General features: G+C 38.9%; 1 protein-coding gene across 3 annotated transcripts in view; it reads right to left on the reverse strand.

The window, feature by feature from the left end:
* WARS2 (tryptophanyl tRNA synthetase 2, mitochondrial) overlaps nucleotides 1-21485 on the reverse strand; it is a 95910-nt gene that overhangs the window by 23343 nt on the left and 51082 nt on the right. The gene's annotated exons all lie outside the window — the stretch shown is intronic.

Raw genomic sequence — 21485 nt, forward strand, 5'->3', positions numbered from 1 at the left:
AAAAATCTTAACGGGATCCGATAAATACTAAACGTAAATAGCAAAGAATATTGATAAATTAAACAACATCAAGTTTACTAAAATTTTCTTTATCAAACACTACCATTTATTTTTTTTTTATGAAACTTATTGTCAATTTGGTTTCCATACAACACCCAGTGCTCATCCCAAAAGATGCCTTCTTCAATACCCATCACCTACCCTCCCTTCCCTCCCACCCCCCATCAACCCTCAGTTTGTTCTCAGTTTTTAACAGTCTCCTATGCTTTGGCTCTCTCCCACTCTGACCTCTTTTTTTTTTCCTTCCCCTCCCCCATGGGTTTCTGTTAAGTTTCTCAGGATCCACATAAGAGTGAAACCATATGGTATCTGTCTTTCTCTGTATGGCTTATTTCACTTAGCATCACACTCTCCAGTTCCATCCACATTGCTACAAAAGGCCATATTTCATTCTTTCTCATTGCCACATAGTACTCCATTGAAACACTACCATTTCAAGAGGGAAAAGACATGGGAAGCCTGGGTGGCTCATTTGGTTAAGTGTCCGACTCTTGATTTCGGCTCAGGTCATGCTTTCATGTTGTGAGTTTGAGCCTTGCATCAGGCTCTGCACTGACAGTGTGAGGCCTGCTTGGGATTCTCTCCCTCTCCCTCTCTCTTTCTGCCCCTCCCTCACTTCTACTTTCTCTCTCGTTCAAAAATAAATAAATAAACTTAAAAAAAAAAAAAGAAGGAAAAGACAAGTCACAGAGTGGCCTTCCATATTTGTAAATCTACACAGAATATATTGATATACAAAATATAAAGGATTTCTACAAATTAATTAGAAAAAAGCAGATAACACCATAAAAATGGACCAAATGCATTAAGTTCAAATTAAAGTCATAATGTGACCCCATACATACACCTCAGAATGATTAAAATGAAAAAGTCAAATAATACCAAGTATGGCAAGGATACTGGGTACATTTAATACTTTTCACTACTGTGAGAATGTAAATTGGTGTACCAACTTTGAAAACTGACTGCATCCACAGTTAACATTCATATAACAAACGGCCCAGTTGTTCCATTTCTAGGTATATATCTAACAACAATATGCACATATGTTTGCAAAAATATGTGTGCAGAATGCACTGTAACAACCCCAGATTGTAAGCGATCCAAATGTCCACCTACATAGGATTGATAAATTGTGGTATATTCATACAATGAAATACTATAGCAATGAGGATGAATGAACTATTGCATTCAACAACATGAATGAATTTCATAAATATAATGTTGAGTGAGAGAAGCCAGACACAAAAAAGTATATACTAAATAATTCAAATTATATCAAGGTTTAAAAACAGGTTATGTGGAAAGGGGCATGAAGAACATTCTGGGTACAAGTTCATGGGCGTGTTCAGTTTACAAAAATAGATAAAAAGCTAGCAAGTCTACATTTGTTCTTGAATAAGATAAAATTAAAATTTTTGGTGTTTCACTCAACATTATGTTTATGAAATTCATTCATGTTGTTGAATGCAATAGTTCACTCCTCTTCATTGCTATAGTATTCCATTGTACGAATATACCACAATTTATCCTACGAAGGTGGACGTTTGGATTGCTTACAATTTTTGGTGTTTAAAATAAGGTGGAGGGACTTCTGGAATGGCAGAGGAATACCCTCTGACAATCTGCTCTTCCATAAAAGCAATGAGAACACCAGCACAAATTGTCAAAGGCAATTTTTATAGAATTCTGAAAAGGAACCAAAGGCTTGCCATAACGGCAAGAGTACCTACTTAAGAAAAATAATCTGAATCTCAGTAAAAACAGAGTTGTGCGGCATTTAAACTCACCCTATTCCCCTCACCCCTGCCCATGTCTGTGGTGGCTCTGAAAACCAGCAGCCTAGCAGCCACTGGAAGGGAAAGACTGGGTTAGGAGCTTCTCGAAAAGTCAATTCTCATCTGCATACAACTGTCACTCCTTGAGCTGTCTGACAGCTCTGTGGAAAAACCTCACTGGCAGGGCTTGCTGTTAATTGACCTCACTTCGAGCCCACTCAGTGGTAAAAACCCTACCCGTAGGACATTTTCCAGAAATAATCGGCAGCAATGATTTAATACTGCAGCTGTCTGAGGTGCTGATACCAGTAGGGGAAAACAAGAGGCTAGCTAAAAACTAGGAAAAAGCTGGGAAATAATATGACCGTGGGGTACTGGGGAAAGATCTGACTGACATATTCGTGGGCATCTAAAAGGACACACGCATGTGCAGGGCTCTGCACATGTCCAGAAGAGATCCTAATCTTTCACCTCTGCCCCACCTTCAGACCCTGTATAAATCCCTCAACAAAGGGTCAAGAATACAGGATCAAGGCATTTGGAAATGTCTGTTCAATTTGTACCTGAACACTAAGCTAACCCAACAGAGACTGCAGTGGCTAGACACGGCAGTGTAAACAGACTTTACAGAACTGATGCAGGAAAGTCAACAAACAGCAATGACAAAAGTGAACCCTAAGTGTGTGCGGGATTTCATTAGAGAATTCTTACAAATTTAAAAATACTAAATACCAATTCTTCATAGTCTCTTCCAGAAAATAAAAAAAGCGTGCTTCCCTACTCATTCTAGGAGGCCAGTATTATCTTGGTACCAAAGTCGGGCAAAGGCATCACGACAAAAGACGACCACAGACTGATAGCCTTTACAAATATAGATGCAAGGGGCGCCTGGGTGGCTCAGTCGGTTGAGCGTCCGACTTCGGCTCAGGTCACGATCTCGTGGTCCGTGAGTTCGAGCCCCGCGTCAGGCTCTGTGCCGACTGCCCAGAGCCTGGAGCCTGTTTCAGATTCTGTGTCTCCCTCTCTCTCTGACCCTCCCCCGTTCATGCTCTGTCTCTCTCTGTCTCAAAAATAAATAAACATTAAAAAAATAAAAAAAATAAAAAAAAATATAGATGCAAGAATCCTAACAAAATACTAATGAACCAAATCCAGCAACATAGATAAAGAATTACACAACATGATCAAGTGGGATTTGTTCCAGAAATGCAAGCTTGGTTTAACATCCAAAAATCGGTCAATGTAATACTACAGTAATCGAACAGTGCAGTACTGGTATAAGGATAGAATATATAGACCAATAGAATTGAGAGCCCAGAATTAAATCCACACATCTACAGCCCACTGATTTTCACCAAGGGTGCTGAGACAATTCACTGGGGGCAAAGAATAGTCTTTCAACAAATGGTGGTGGGATAAGTGAATATCTACATGCAATGTTTACATGCACAAGAATGATATTGGACCCTAACCTCTTATCATCTATAAAAATCAACTCAAAATTTAGGATCACAGACCTAAATGTTAACAGCTGAAACTATAAAATGTTCAGAAAAAAAAACATAGGAGTAAATCTCCATGGCCTTGGGGTAAGCAGTGGCTTGTTAGATATGACACCAAAAGCATAAGCAACAAAAGAAAAAAAATCAACAAACTGGACTTCATCAAAATTAATAACTTTTGTGTTTCAACGGACACCATCAAGAAAGTGAAAGATGATTCACAAAATGGGGAAGATATTTGCAAATCATACATCTGATAAGAGAACTGTATCCAGTTCATATATAAGAAAACGCTTTATAACTCAACAATAAAAGACAAATAAATCCAAGTAAAAAATGATAAGGATTTGAAAAGATATTTCTTCAAAGAAGATAAACAGCCAATAAGCATATGAAAAGAAGGTCAACAACATTAGTCATTAGGAAAAGATAAATCAAAACCACATTGAAATACCACTTCACACTCACTAGAATAGCTAAAATTAAAAAAGACAGACCATAACAAGTTTTGGGAAGGAAATGGAGAACTTGGAATCCCTATACATTGGTGGTGGAACTCTCATACACAAAGTGATGCAGCCACTTTCAAAACAGTTTAACAGTCCCTCAGAATGTTAGATATAGATTTACCTACCCTATGACTAGCAATTTCACTCCTAGGTGTATCCCAAGAAAACTGAAAACATATATCCATACGAAAAGCTTTACACAAATGTTCATGGCAGCATTATTCGCAATAGCTAAAAAGTGGTTACAACCCAAATATCTGTTGACTGATGAATGAACAAAATGTGGAATATTATTCAACAATAAAAACAAATGAAGTACTGATAATGCTAAAACATGGGTATACATTGAAAACATTATGTTAAATGAAAGAAGCCAATCACAAAATAACACACGCTGTATGATTCCGTTTTTATGAAAGGTTCAGAAAAGGCAAATCCACAGAAGACAAGGTTAAGAGTACTGGTTGCCAGGGAGTGGGTAGAGAGGGCAATGGACACAACATTTCTTTCTAGAGAGACGAAATCTTCTAAAATTGATTGTGGTGATGGATGCACAACCCTGGAAATATACCATTTTAAGTTTATTTTATTTTTGACAGAGAGACAAAGAGAGCACGAGTGGGGGAGGGGCTGAGAGAGAGGGAGAGAGAATTCCAAGCAGGCCCCACACTGTCAGCACAGAGCAGAACGTAGGGCTCAAACTCACGAACCGTGAGATCATGACCTGAGCTGAAAGCAAGAGTCAGACACTCAACCAATTAAGCCACCCAGGCGCCCCTGTAATCATGGTTTTAAATACAATCTATATAACTGATGACCTTTGAATTTGTACTTTCAGCCAGACCTCCTTGCTGAACTCTAGACTTCTATACTATTGAGCATCTTTACATAGATACCTAGTGGACACCTCAAACTCAACACATGCCAAACTGACTTCCCACTCTTCCATCCTGCACCTGTTCTGTCCACAGTTGTCATCTGTGTTGGTGGCAACTCCATCCTTGCAGTGACTTAGGCAAAAACCTTGGAGATATTCTCATACCTCATTTTCTCTTACGCTCCACATCTAATCCATCTGCAAATCTTGTTAATTCTACCTTTAAAATATATTCAGCATTTTACCACTTCTTAACACTTCTGCTAGCACCCTGGTCTAAGGCACCATCAACCCTCACCTAGATTACTGTAATAACTTGCTGATTGGTCTCCATGCTTCCACCTGACTGCTCATACAATCTATTCTCAACACAGCTCAACTGATCTTTTAAAACCATAGATCATGCGACTTTTCTGTTCAAAACCCAGCACTTCCCATTTCCTTTGAGTAAAAGCCAAAGTAAGTCCTTATAATGGCCTACAGGACCAGGCACGATCATCGACTCCTATTCAACCCTGTAACATCTGTGATTCCAGTCCTCCAGCCCTCCTCCCTCTCTGCTCCCTCTTCTCCAGCCATGCTGGCCTTCTTGGGTTCCCTGAACACACCAGGCATGTTCCCACCCTAGGGGCTTTGCAAGGGCTCTTTTTTGTGATAGGAATTCTCTTCTCCCAGATAGCCACCTGGCTGACTCCTTCACCTTAAGTTTTTGCTAAAATATCATTAAGGAGGCTTACCAGACTGCACTGTTTAACATAACAATGTCTCCCTCAATGACACTCCTAATATCCCTTAATGTTTTTCTGAATAACCTATCACCTCATATACCTTATGTTTGGAAAATTTACTATAGTTATGAGTACCATGGTGGCAAAGCAATGGGAATACCTAGCAGAGTACCAAGAACACAGTAAGTGCTCAATAAATATTTGTTAAATGAATGCATGAATGAAATTAAAGATTGATTAATGGGGAAATGTCTAAATAAAGTGTGGCATATTTATATAATAGCACACTATACAACACATAAAAGAAATGAACTAGATTTATATGTATAAATGTGAGATCACAAAAACATACTGCTGCATGAATAAAGAAAATTGCTACAAGCACCCCAATATGGCATTACTTATATAATTTTTAAAAACCATACAAATAAAAATATTATATATTGGTCACGAAATTATATGTGAAAACCAGTATGAAAGATTGGCTAGATTGACACACACCAAATCTATGATTTTGGTTGCCTGGGGAGAGAGAAAAGGGATGCAGGGAGGAGGGGTATGGGGAGTGGCAAGGGGAAGAATTAAAGGGGACCTCAACTTCATAATCATTTTTTTAATATAAGAAAGTCAAGCAAATATGACAAAATGTTAACAATATTCACCCTTGCTGTTGGAAACATGAATGTTTGTTACATTATTCTCTAAAAATATCTAATTAACAAAAAGAACATAGAATACCATGATTCCCAAAGCTATAGCTGTTAGGTAGCAATCCAATGCATTCAAGCAATTAGCTGGTTCAGTAAATAGTGGATCAAATGTCTAAAATACCCTCAGTGTCCCTCAGGATTTTACTATTTCCCATAGAAACACTATCTTCCCAGGAATCAGGCCCTGTAAATTTTGGTTAGAACACTTGGAAGATCATTCAGACTCACAAATTCCCATTTATCATATCTTCTCAAAACCAACAATTTCAGGCTGAGTATTTTTATTGGACTCATCATCCCCATGACAAATCCCCTTCACAGAACCTTGTTTGGGGATCTGATCTTAATTAAAAGCAGTATGTTATCAACGATAAACTCTCACTCACTCTCTTCAACTGTCAGTATTTATGTGTACACATTTGGATTTTTTCTATACGTTTTCTAGTCCAATATTTCCCAAGCTAAATAAACAGCTTCTATCAGCCTGCAGTTGAGTTAAAAGTCATCCCCATCTAAACTGTATTGCTTATTGTGTATATGTATGTATGTGTGTATATATGGATTTAAAAAAACCTATTGCATTATATTAGCCAGCTATTTCTTGGCTATGCTGAGTAACAAGTAACCCCCAACATAAATGGCTTATAGCAATGGCTTCTTTCTCATACACATTATATATTGGTAGCTGAAGGCTGGCTATAGCTCTATCTTATACACCTCCTCATTCCAAGACCCAAACGGAAGGAGTATTCCCTATCTGGAACATGCCATTCTCAAGTTAGAAGAAAAGAGCAGCAGAGTTATAACAAACAGGAAATTGCTTTTAAAGGTTCTGTTTAGGCATCATGTATACAATGCCCACTCACTTTTTACTGTCATATGGAGGAACCCAACATCAGTGGAGTAGGAATAGACACTTCTCCTATAGGATGCACTCAGAGTCACATGCCAGTGGATGAGGGCACTTAATCCTCATACTACTAGCAAACTATTGCTAGGGTTAGCAAACTACTGCTCACAGGCCTTTGGCCTGTGGACTGTGTTTGTTCAGTCCATGGGCTAAGAATGGTTTCTACATTTTTTTTTTAATTTTTTTTTAATGTTTATTTATATCTGAGACAGAGAGAGAGAGAGACAGAGCATGAGTGGGGGAGGGGCAGAGAGCGAGGGAGACACAGAATCCAAAGCAGGCTCCAGGCTCTGAGCTGTCAGCACAGAGCCCGACGTGGGGCTCTAACCCACAAACTGTGAGATCGTGACCTGAGCTGGAGTCGGTCGCTCAACCGACTGAGCCACCCAGGCGCCCCTGGTTTCTACATTTTTAAAGGGTAATCAAATAGGGGCACCTGGGTAGCTGAGTTGGTTAAGCGTCCAGCTCTTGACTTCAGCTCAGGTCATGATCTCAGTTTGTGGGGTCGAGCCCCACATCAGGCTCTGGCTGACAGCACAGGGTCTGCTTGGGATTCTCTGTCTCCCTCTTCTGCTGCCCCTCCCCTGGTCTCTCTCTTTCTCAAAAATAAATAAAGGATAATCAAATGAAAAAGAGAGTGAGAGGGAGGATAAGGCAAAATAGGAGGAGGAAAAGGAGAAGAGGTGGTGGTGATGGCAGGGGTGACAGAGACTGCATGTGGCTTGCAAAGCCTAAAATATTTACTATCTGTGCCTTTACAGAAAAAGTTGGCTGATCCCTGTTCTTACAGGAAATGAACATGAATAATTAAAACAATAACAATCTACCACAAGCAACTCTCAAAATTGGCTACCTTGAGGAAGGATGAGTGTTAGCTATCCTGTACAGAACTTGATGGCAGACAGTTTGCTTATTTTGTAAATAAAATCCAATTTTGGGGCGCCTGGGTGGCTTGGTCGGTTAAGCGTCCAACTCTTGGTTTCGGCTCAGGTCAAGATCTCACATTTCCAGAGTTCGAGTGCTCCATCAGGCTCTGTGCTGACAGTGCAGAGCCTGCTTGGGATTCTCTCTCGAAATGAATACATAAAAACTTTTAAAAAATTAAAAAAAATAAAATCCATTTTTTAGTAGCTTCTATTTTAAATTTCTGTGTGGGCATGTCCAATAGCCCTGGGAATTTAGGTCCAACAAAATAATGGAGGTTTTTTGGAGTACATCAAAATTAAAACCTTTTTTTCATCAAGAATATACAATCAAAGTGTAAAGGCAACCTACAAAATGGGAGAAAATAACTCCTACAACTCAACAAACAAACAAACAGTCTGATTTAAGAAAATGGGCAAAGGACTTGAATAGACATGTCTCTGAAGATATACAAATGACCAACAAGCATATGAAAAGATGCTCAACATCACTAATCATTATAAAAATGCACATTAAAACCACAATGAGGTATCACCTCATATCCATTAGATGGCTGCTATCAAAAACAAACAAACAAACAAACAAAAAGCCCAGAAAATAACAAGGGCTGGTGAGGACAGGGAAATTGGAACCTTTGTTGGTGGGAATGCAAAATGGTCCAACTGCTATGGAAAACAGTAAGGTGGTCCTCAAAAAATTACAGATAGAATTACCATATGATCCAGCATACTTCTGGGTATAGATATAAAAAATTCAAAGCAGGGTCTCGAGCATTTGTGCCCCCATATTCACAATAGCCAATAAGTGGAAGAAACACAAATGTCCTTTGGCAGACAAATGGATAAACAAAATGAGGTATATGCATACAACAGAATATTATTCAGCCTTAAAAACAAAAACATTTCTGACACATGCTATAACACAGATGAGCCTTGAGGACATGAGGCTCAGTGAAATAAGACAGTCACAAAAGACAAATACTGTATGATTTTACTTACACGAATTACCTAGAGTAGTCAAACTCATAGAGACAGAAAGTTGGTGACCAGGGACTGGAGGAGGTGGAGAATGTGAAATTGTTGTTTAATGGGTACAGAGCTTTAGTTTTCTAAGATGAAAAGTTACGGAGATTGGTTACACAACAGTGGAACTGTATTTAACATTTTTGAATGGTACACTTAAAAATGGTTAAGATGATAAATTTTATGTGATGTGTATTTTAGCACTATTTTTTAAAAATACTGTGTAAAGAAAAACATAGAGATTAAACTTATTTCTCAAGTTAGGAAAAATGGCTAATTTTATGTTACATGAATCTCGCCTCAAATTATTTAAAAAAATCAGGTGGAGGGACTGGTCAGAGGCAAAAAGGAAAGCCCTGGCTTCCGGTATGTTGAAGTTGAGATTTGGGAAAGTAATCCAGATCGAGATGCCTAGAAGGTAGCTTAGAAGTGCAAGTGTAGAATTAAGAAGAAAGGTAGGCGCTGGCAGCAAAGATGGGAGAGAAAATGGCTGAAAGTTATAGAAGGAGGTAAGACTTTAGGAGGGCAGAATATATAGAGAGGGATTTTTATCTCAGGACAGAACTGCGGATTCAAGAGAGTCAGTCAAGGAAACAAATGATCAGAGGAGTAGAAGAAAAATACATTACTGCCCTATCATTAGAGTCAAGAGAAAATCCTAAAAGGAAGAAGTGGTTATGTATCAGTGAATCAGAGAAGTAAAGAAGTATAAGAAGTAAGAACAGACTAAGCCCAGGTAAGGGGTCACGTTGCACTTCATTAAAAACACAAACACTTCGTTGTGTTCGTAATCCTGTGACGTAACAAAGTAGAAAATATGTTTGTAGGGGCGCCTGGCTGGCTCATTCAGTGGAGCGTGCAACTCTTGATCTTGGGGTTGTAAGTTGGAGCCCCACATTGGGTGTAGTGATTACTTAAAAATAAGGTCTTAAAAAAAAGAGAGAAAATATGTTTGTAAAATATGGCTCTCCCTACATATTTTTTGTTTGCTTTGATTTGGATAATGTTTAGACAAGGAAGCACATCAATTTCAAAGCAAAAATAATGAAAATCTTAAATTATAAGATGGTTTTCATATTCTTATTTTAAGCTCTTTTCAGTTTTTGACTAAAATTTCCCAAAATTCTTGGCAGTTAAAATCCCTTCAATCAAGGGGCGCCTGGGTGGCTCAGTTGGTTAAGCATCCAACCTCGGCTCAGGTGGTGATCTCATGGCTGTGGGCTCAAGCCCTGAGTCAGGCTCTGTGCTGACAGCTCAGAGCCTGGAGCCTGCTTTGGATTCTGTGTCTCTCTCTTTCTCTGCCCCTCTCCAGCTCGCATTCAGTCTCTGTCTCTCTCAAAAATAAATAAGCGTTAAAAAAAATTAAAAAAAAAAATCCCTTCAATCTAATTCTAAACACTGTCCTAATAAGCACATTGCTCTCACACTTTCCCTGGAGGGATGCCAATAGTGGTAACACTTGGTTTCACAGTGCTTCTGGCTGGTTTACAATCTGTACCATTTGAAGAAGTACAAGGAACACGTTACCTCAACAAATCAAATAATTTGTTTAGTTACTAAATCTGTAGCAGGTTGATTCTTGGCTTCACTGTGAATGGATGACTCAAAGATTGGATGACATTTTCATGCCATATCTGTTTTGTCTGCGCCATTTTAAATGTCTGAACAACAGCTACATTGAAATACCTGTAGTGTTCGTACACAATTCCATGGTTCTTTTTTCTTTTGACTTATATAACGACATCCAGAGTGTCTACTTATTTCAAAAAAATTTTTTTTATATTAAATCAACTTTGGTGGGGCATAATTTATACACAGTAAGATGTACCTATTTTAGTTGTTCAGTCCAATGAGTTTTGACCAATTTACATGTGTAACCACCACACCCATCAAGACAAAGAACATTTCAATGTCCCCCAAAAGTTCCCTCATGCCCCTTTGCAACAAATCCCTCACCCCTGCTCCGGAAACCACTGACCTGTTTTCTGTTATTATGGAATAGTTCTGCCTATCCTAGAATAGCCTGTAAATGGAATTATATAATATGAACTCTTCTGTGCTTGGCTTCTAGCAACATAATATTTCTGAGACTCCTCCACAGTGTGATATACTCCTTTTCATGGTTGAATAGTATTCCATTAACTGAATATTCTACAATGGTTTATCTATTTACTCGTTGATGGGTGTTTAAGATTTTGGGGGGCTATTATAACTAAAATACTATGAACATTTGTGTACAAGTCATTTTGTAGGCAATGTTTTCATTTCTCTTGGGAAAATACCCAGGACTGGAATTACTGGGTCATTGGGTAAACATATGTTTAATTTTGTAAGAAACTGCCATTTTGTATTTTTGCTAGCAATGTATGAGAGTTCAATCTGCTTCATAACCTTACTGAAATTTAGTATTGCCAGTATTTTTAATTTTAGTCAACCTAGTGGGTGAAATGGTGTATCTCTGTGGTTTTATTTTACATTTCTCTGACAACCATGATGTTGAGCTTTTCACGTGCTTACTTCTTCATTTGTAAAATGTCTTTTCAAATATAGTGTCCAATTACAAAATTAGGCTGTCTCACTGAGTTAAGAGTCCTGTATATATTTGGCACAGAGTTTGTCAAATGCATGTATTAAAAATATTTTCTCCTACTTTATGGCTCACCTTTTCATTTTCGTAATGGTGTCTTTCAAAAAATAGAAGCTTTGGGGCGCTTGGGTGGCTCAGTCGGTTGAGCATCTGACTCTTGATTTCGGCTCAGGTCATGATCCCAGGGTCAGGGGATTCAGCCTTGCATCAAGCCCATCAGGCTCCGTGCTGAGCATGGAGCCTGCTTGGGATTCTCTCTCTCCCTCTGGCCCTCTCCCCTGCTCACACACTCTCTAAAATAAAAATTAAAAAAAAAAAAAAAATAGAAGCTTTATCTTTTCAGGAACTCAAACAAGTATCAACATTTTCTTTTAAGTTAAATGCTTTTCTTGTACTTTCTAAGAAGGCTTTGCCTACCCTCAAGGTCTGGAAGATTCCCCCCATGATTTCCTCTGGAAGTTTTATAGTTTTCACATTTACATTTAGGTCTATGTTAGTTTTAGGTTGATGTGTTGTGAATGGTGTAAGATAAGAGCCAAGGTTCATTCCCCTCTCCCCATATGGATATCCAGTTGGACACCTAAAACCATTTGCTGAAAAGACTATCTTTCTCCCACTGAAATGGTTTGACACTTTTGTTGAAAACATTTGGCTTCTGGATGTGGGTATACTTCTGGATTCCCTATTCCTTTGCATTGATCTATTAGTCTATTCTTATCTCAAGACCACACTCACTTGATTATTGTAGCTTTAGAGTAAGTCTTAAGGAAAGGTGGTATGAGTCCTCCAACTGTGTTTTCTCTTTCAAAACTGTTTTGGGTATTCTAAGTACTCTGTATTGCCATATACATTTCAAATTCAATTTGTCAGTGTCTACAACATCTCAATTAGGATTGCAATGAATCTATGGATCAAATTAGAGAGAACTGACATGTTAACAATATTGAATTTCCTATCCAAGCACAAGCCTTCCACTTATGGTAATGGCTAAGTAGCTCTGTATTAATCTGCTTGGCTGTCATAACAAGATACCCCACACTGGGTAGCTTAAACAACAGAAATTTGTTGTCTCACATTTTTGGAGGATGGAAGTCCAAACTCAGGGTGCCAGCAGGGTCAGGTTCTGGTGAGAGCTCTCTTCCTGGTGTGCAGACAGACAGCTGCTTTCCACTGCGTGCTCACATGGTAGACAGGGAGTAATTTCTCTTTTCCTTTTCTATTGGTAGGAATATAAACTGGAATGCCAATTTGGAGAGCAATCTGGCTATATCCAGTAAAGCTGATGATGTATGTCACACATTGTCATGATCCCACTTTAGGTACGCATACCTAGAAAACTCTTTCAGGCGTACACATAAAGCATATACAAGCATGCTATAGTATTGTTTATAATAACAAAAAACTGGAGAAAAAAAATCTAAATATTCTTTACTGGGGAAATGGATAAATTGTGATAGAGCCAGACAGTGGAATATCGAGAGCAGTCAAAATGAACAAATCTCAGCCCAGTAATGCTGCACACAAAAGTAGAGATGCAGGAAGCTATGTGCATACCACCACCTACATAAAGTTTTAAAACATGAAAAATTAATAATACGGACTGTTACGGCTAAAGCCTATGCAATAAAAACATAAACACATACATTGGAATGATGAATATCAAATTCAATACAGTGGTTACCTCTGGGGAGGCAGCAAGTGGAATGGGATTAGAGGGAGCTAAGTAGAAAGTTTTTACTATACTCATAATATCTTATTTCTTAAAAAACAAAAAGCATTAATAAGTAAGTATGCCCAAAGGTTAGCATTGCAAAAAGCAACCATTCATCTTCCTGCTTTTTTGAATATCTGAACTCTTTTTTTTTTTTTTTTTTAATGCTTACTTATTTTTGAGAGAGAGAACTTGAGCAGGGGAGGGGCAGAGGGAGAGGGGAGACAGAGGATCTGAAGCAGGCTCTGTGCTGAGAGCAGAGAGTCCAATGTGGGGCTCGAATTCACGAACCGTGAGACCACGATCTGAGCTGAAGTTGGACGCTTACCTGACTGAGCCATGCAGGCACCCTGAATTATTTAAGAAGCTCCCCCAAAACCTTCAACAATAAACTTTTCAGAAAATATCTGATTACTGAGTATGAAGATAGGTACTATCATTCATTTGAGCTGCACTTTCCAATTCCACTCCACCCTTAAATCTTCACGGTATCAAGAAGCCTCGGTGGGAGCAGTATTGTGTGTAGTGGGGTAGGGCAAGAAAGAAAGTTAACACTTACCAGGTATGATATGTCCTATTATTTAAATATCCCTCTTCTAGACATTAAAACAGGGGTTCAGAGAACTTGCCCAGCCTGTGACAACAAAAAGAGGTCACAGTGCGATTCAGGCGAACTATAACTGGCTGTAAAACCTGTACTTTTTCCACCATTGCTATGATAGTAAAATAGAACTCTTCCTGAAAGTATCATTATGATACGACTTAATCCTGTGGTCCAGGATGGAGGCAGCAAAACGACTGTAGCTTGCTCATGACGTCACAGGGAGTATCAATCCAGGCAAGCAAGTGGTACCAGTGGAAACTTCTTAGAGAAAGAAATACTTGGGGAGTTTGGTTGTGTAATCTTCCTAACTTCTCTCTATTATTTATACCATGAGCCATTCAGATCCTTTGTCTCTCCCTAGAAACTTTGGAGGTAATGGGAATTTTATAAATTGATTTCTCAAGTCCATTAATCTTTATGGATGTTTGTTTGCTTTCTTTCTTTTTTAAAAAACTTATATATTTTTTAAGTGATCTCCACACCCAACGTGGGGCTCGAACTCACAACCCCGAGATCGAGGGTTGCGTGCTTTACTGACTGAGCCAGCCAGGGGCCCCTACTTTCTTTCTGAGTTGTATGTTGCACCTGTTGTTGGTAGCCTAACAACTTTGAGAGTTCAACAACTATAAATATGTATTGTCAAATAGGCTTCCAAAATTCCTGGGTAAGTGAAAACATGAGACTGTCTGTTCAAGTTTAAGTGTTGGGGGTCTCACACCTCTGAGATGAGGGACAGTGGGTCAGGTACACCTTTTGTTTGTGTACGTGAGCCAGGATACATGTGAGAGCTTGGTTACTATTTACTATCCTTTATTATTATTATTATTATTATTATTACTATTATTGATTTTAGTTTCCTGGAAAACAAAACATAACTCTAATTAGAGACTGAAGCCACATTCCAAAGCTGTAGATTCCACTCTTCTCCCTCAACTCTTCCCTGGACAGTGCTGGAGCTCTCTGTAACATACTGTCTGCTGGCCCAAACTGTCCTTTTCTCCTGGCTCTGGCAGAAAGCCAGCGCCTAAAGCTATGAACTCCAGCTTTTATCTTCCATCCGCAGGGTGATTAGTTCGCAAGGAAAGTAACAACTAAAGATGTGGAGAGGTGCACCTCAGAGACAGCTGTGGGAATCAGACTGGATGTGCACTCAGGCCTGCTGGAAATAAAAGACCATTGATTTTGGCATTGGGATGGAAACTTCTGCCAAACACACACACAAGTGGGCTTGCTTGCTCTCTCTCCTTCTCAGTCTCTCTCTCTCTCTCTCTCTCTCTCTCTCTCTCTCACACACACACACACACACACACACACACACACCTTTCAGAAGAGAGGCTCTGTAAAATTCCCCACATATGGCAAACATATTTTAGGGGAAGCACCATGACTAGAGGCCACTGGGAGAGAAAGAAAAAGAAAATAATGAGAAAAATCTTCAATAAGTCTAAATTGTTTCAGTCAGACTGCTGAGAAAGAATGCAGAGGATTGGAAATGAAAATTATTGGTAAAATAAGCATTATAGCACAGCTAAATTCCTTCCCTACTTCAAATGATTGCTAGAACTTACTCCCATGTACAACAATAGCACCTGGGGAACAGGTCTTGGATTTAGCTTCAAGTACTTTGCTTAACACAATGGATAATACACGAAAAGAGGGCGCTATATAATTAAAAATTTTTCTCTAGTTCGCAATTTCAAAAATTCTTTTTTTAAAAAGTTTATTTAGTATAGGAGAGAGAGAGAGAACACATGCATGAGTGGGGGAGGCGCAGAGAAAGAGAGGGAGAGAGAGAATCCCAAGCAGGCTATGTACTGTCAGTACAGAGGCTGATGTGGGGCTTGATCTCATGAGCTGGGAGATCATGACCTGAGCCGGAACCAAGAATCAGCCACTCAACCGACTGAGCCACTCAGGCGCCCCCAAAATTCTTAATTTTATTTGTAAATAACAGTGTATGGGGAGGGTAATGAAGGTATATCTAATTTTAGCTGGCATTGGCTTGAAGCATAATTGTTTTCTAAATCCCTACCCTCTTGGTTACATGTTTCATGATCAATTAAATGCTTGAATGCATTATAAAACTCCCAGAGAAAGGACCTAACAAAAACCCTTGTTAAATAGACAACTGACCTCTAAGTTATCTGCTTTGAAAGTTAAGAACTGATTTATCAAATTTTCTCAAAATAAAACCAGAACCTCCCCCAACTCTTGCTTTAAAGAGTTATTAGTAAAAGCTAATCAGATCATCTGAACAAAAACAACCTGATGAATGAAAAGTGGTAGAGTGGAAACAACACTGGACTGATGTTCTTAGGGGCCTTGTTCTTTTTTTTTTTTTTAATTACGTTTTTAATTTTAGTTCTAGTATAGTTAACATATAGTGTAATGTTAGTTTCACATGTACAATATGGTGATTTATCACTTAACATACATCACCCGGTGCTCATCGCAAGGGTACTCCTTACTGCACACCACCTACTACACCCATCCCTCCATCCCCTCCCATCTGGTAACCACTAGCTTCTCTATAGTTAAGAGTCTGTTTCTTGGTTTGTCTCTCTCTCTTTTTTTTTGACTTTGCTCCTTTGTTTTGTTTCTTAAATGCCACGTGAGTGAAATCATATGGTACGTCTTTCAGTGACTTATTTCGATTAGCATTATATGCTCGAGGTCTATCCATGTAGTTGCAAGTGGCAAGATTTCATTCCTTTTTATGGCTGAATAATATCCCCTTATGTATATAAATTATATAGATTATTTTATAATAAATATAATGTATAAAAATATGTAAAAATATTTTATAATATATAAATACAAAATATGTAGGTATATTTTTCTTTTAAATTTTTTTACATTTATTTATTTTTTGAGAGACATAGAGAGACAGAGCACAAGTTGGGGAGGGACAGAGAGAGAAGGAGACACAGAACAGAAGCAGGCTCCAGGCTCCGAGCTGTCAGCACAGAGTCCAACGCAGGGCTCGAACTCACAAACCGTGAGATCATGACCTGAGCCGAAGTCGGACACTTAACCGACTGAGCCACCCAGGCGCCCCATATGTAGGTATATTTTATAAATACATATCAGGGGCCTCATTCTTGAAGGGCTTTCTAGAAATTGAGTTTAGATAAAAAAAAATTCTTTTTTTAATATTTATTTTTGAGAGACAGACACTTGTGAGTGGGGGAGGGGCAGACAGAGAGGGAGACACAGAATCTGAAGCAGCCTCCAGGCTCCAGGCTATCAGCACACAGCCAGATGCAGGGCTTGAACCCACAAACCGTGAGGTCATGACCTGAGCCAAAGTCGGATGCTTAACCAACTGAGCCACCCAGGGGCCCCTTGAGTTTAGATTTTTAACCTGAGGATAGGAGAGAGGTGCTGAGATATCTGAAGTAGAAAGATGACCGTGGCTGCAATGTGGGGGAAGGATGGCTGATATGAGGGCCTGAGGCAGGAGTGGAAGGGTGATATGACTGTCCAAGCAAGAAACAGTGAGGACCTCGAGGTCAGCCCTGGCTCTCCGCTGTCCCCCAGACGCCAGCTACTGAGGCAAAGGCATGGTGGGGGCAGAATAAGGTTCTCTCCCATGAGAATACCTTCCAAAAGTGGTGCCTTAGGAGGAAAAAAAGAGTCCTGGATTTGCCACCTGTATGACAGGTCAAATTAAGAAGCCACATTTGTTAAACATTTACTAGGTATCAGGCACCTCTCAGAGATGATTCTGAGGACATTTTAGAATTTACTGAACATTTTCATACCTTAATGTGAAACCTGTGAAAGAACAGTAATCCCTGACTCATGTGCTCTTTTGAGGATTAAAAGAGATATCATACACATGAAAAGGCTTTCCCAATCTTATATATTTAAAAATATTAGTTTTCTAATAAACATGACTTCCAATTTTTTTCCTAAATGCTATGAGCATTTTCTTTTCAGTCTCCATCTATTGGAGACTCCACAGATTGATAAAGACAGTTGTTAATTATTGATTTTTGTATGGTAAGACATAAAACATGAACACCATGAGGATTCTTTCACCTAATAGAACAATGCAAATATGGGGCCACGTGTCTAGAATAATAACTGTTTCAGGGAGACTAGCTTGTTCGATTATACTTCTATTTGAGAATGGTTCTAAGAAGCAAATCCAATACATGCCTTCATACTTTCAAGATAAAGCATGAGGAAGAACTTCCCATTATCCTCCATGAACAACTAGAAGCTTTATGGCCATTCTGAGGGAACTGACGTCCAGGCATTCTACAGGCACTAGACAAACATAGGTCTATTCCAACCATTAAAAACGGCGATGAGCAACTTTGCGAATCATGGTGGATAGCCACTAAACATGAGCTAATACACATTAGAGCAAAGAAAAAGCAACAACAAAAAATAAGGCTTATTTTTGTGCTCAAAAGAGCTAATTATATAGCAAATAAAGGAAAGGCTGATCAACATATCAAAGTCATGAAAAAAAGTGGGAGTCTAAAAAAACCTAAGGTTTTAATTCTTTTTAAGTGGAGGATTAACTCTATGGGAAATAAAATAAAACTTGAACAACAAATCAAAAGATACAAAAAAAAATGTAACGTGTGGACCATTATTCAAACAAGCCAAATATAAAAGACATTTTGGGAGACTCAGCGGAATTTGAATACGGACTGCGTAGTAGATGATCATATGGAATTATCATTAGCTTTGTTGGGTGTGATGACAGTATTGTGGCTATGGAAGAAAATATTCTCAGTTTACAGACAGGCGCACTGAAATATTCAGGGGCTGCGATGCCATGATACGTGTTATCTGCTTTAAAATACTTCAACAACCACAAAAAACCACCTTGATGAGACAAATCACAAAAGGCTAGCAAGTGGTGGGGGTACAGTACACTATACCCCCTACTCTTCTATACATATTGAAATTTTTCTTTATTAAATATTTAAACAAGGAAAGAAAACCTGATGAAACATCCGGTCCATCCACTCAGTTGTACTAAGGTGGGCTGTCTGAGTTAAAGAAGGAAATGGCCCAGACCAAACATGTCTTGAGGTTAGAAAGACACCTGAGGAAGTCTTCTCATACTGTCTTTGTGGGACGAACTGTGGACTATGGGCTGATGAGTACTTCCCTCACATTTTACTGGCAGGCTACCCAAATTCCCCGGAGGGAGCTGCAGTCAGGGATGGGAGAAGGGGAACTTCGAGGCACTGTGAGGCTGCATCAAGGCCACTGAGGAAACAGCCAACACCATGACCTGCAGTCTCTGACATAGACCCACCACCACTATTGGAACCAATGAGCGTATCACATGCCGTACAAGAATCACAAGGAAGGTGACTTTCATTATCCCTCACTTATGAGGGAGTTCTCACAAAGTCTCCCATACTGTGGGCGCTCTTTCTATTGCTACTTTGAACAACAAAGTATCATGTTGAAGAAGAGACCTTAATTATCACAAATTTTAGATGCTTACAGATATCACTGCCAAACATCCTTTAAAAAGAAGGAAAAAAAATTATAATGTGATCATTCCTGGGGGTATGAGCTCAAAGTGCAAGCATTGGATGTGGTTGTAAATGAGCCTTTAATTTCAAATATCACTTAACAAGGCAGTCTGGCAAGTGGTTACTTTGTGGAGACATAGACATTTTCGCCTTCCAGAAGTATGGAAGTAGGTACTGGGAATACCATTTTTAGAAACAGTGTCACATAAGGATCAAAAGGGAGCTTTTATCAAAAATAGCTTAGATGAAAAAAAAATAGCTTAGATGAACTTAAGGTGTATCAAGTAACTTAAAAAGTGGCTCTAATGATGGTCAGCAGTATAATGTTGGAGACAGATTTGAATAAACATTGTTTCGTGATATAGGACAGGCACGTTCCTTTCAGAGAGACAGACTGTTCCCGAGATGGGACCCCTAGCGTGAAGAAGGTTAAGACCTATGGGGTAAGGATCTGTAGGGTAAAGAGATTGCATAATAAAGGTCTCTGAGTATTTGAAAAGCAGCCATGTGGAAGACAGAGTTGATTTATTCTGCATTTTTAGAGAGCGTAAGTCAAATGAGTGGATGGGAATTATAGGGAGGCAGGTATATGCTCAACATAAGCAAGTACATTTATATTCTTATAACAATTAGAACAGTCCAAGATTGAATTTGAAAAGTTATGTGTAACTAAAGGCCAACTGTGAGGAATGAAATTGAGACAAGTTGCCTTTACGGATATTTTAATGATTAGATGCTATTATTTTATCACATTATCTCCAAGCTGGAAACACATTTTAAGCTGATAAATCTATTTATTTTTTGAAGATATTCATTTATTACATATTATTTATTCATTTTTATTTATTTTTAATTTTTTTAAGTGTTTTTATTTATTTTTGAGACAGAGAGAGACACAGCATGAGCAGCGGAGGGTCAGAGAGAGAGGGAGGCACAGAATCTGGAGCAGGCTCCAGTCTCTGAACTGTCAGCACAGAGCCCGACGTGGGGCTCGAACTCACAGACCGCGAGATCATGACATAAGCCGAAGTCGGACACTTAACCGACTGAGCCACCCAGGCGCCCCTATTACATATTTTTTAAATGGTCACTGTGAATTTTTATACTAAGTTTTGCGGGTGATAAAACGTACATAAAAATGATGATTGTCAGGGGCTCCTGAGTGGCTCAGTTGGTTCAGCGTCCAACTCTTGATTTTGGCTCAGGTCATGATCTCACAGTCATGAGATAGAGCCCAGCACTGCTCTCCATGTTGAGCATGGAGCCTGCTTAAGATTCCCTCTCTCTCTCCCTCTGCCCTTCCCCTGCTGATATATCTCTCTCACTCTGTCTCTCTCTCTTTGAAAAAAAATGATGATTGTCTGAAGTTTATAATCAAGGAAGGAGATATCCACATGTATAACACATCATACACACATATATATACCATACATGTATACATGTTAACATGTGCCAAAACATGTCTAACACACTGTTCTTGGGCTGGGGCTTTGTCATAACGTTAAAGTGGATATGTAATGAGGGCATGATCCAGTTAAATTTTTCATCTTCTTTGCTAGGGAGTCTCTTAAGTGCCCTGTCTCTGGTCCAGGCTATCTGCCTGTCCAAGAGTAAACTGATTCATCCATAGTGACGATATGAGCCAAATATTTTGGCTTTGTTCTGAAGCCTTTCTTGGCTTGGACTCAAGAGAATGGACATGGTCTTCCAATTTCCCAGCCAGTTCTCTCAAATCTTCTCAAAAGCTATTATACAAAGAATGAACAATGGGAATTATCCAATAGGCCTTCCAAATGCAATACCCAGTAAAGCAAAATGGAATTATGCAAAACCACTGGTTGCTAAATTCTATCCTTGATCACCAGGAGATTAGTCAACAGTATGAATTCATCAGTTTGAATTCAACCCAGGATAGAAAAACAATTCCAGAGTTACAAGTACTAATGAGATGCAACATTTTGTTATACGAAGCAAGTAAAGTATAGTGGAGGAAAAGGTGAAAAACACTATTGCCTCATGATGACATTTAAAGATATGAATGCAGGGTAAACAT

This window comes from Panthera leo, chromosome C1 (assembly GCF_018350215.1).
Source record: "Panthera leo isolate Ple1 chromosome C1, P.leo_Ple1_pat1.1, whole genome shotgun sequence".
Classification (NCBI taxonomy): Eukaryota; Metazoa; Chordata; class Mammalia; order Carnivora; family Felidae; genus Panthera; species Panthera leo.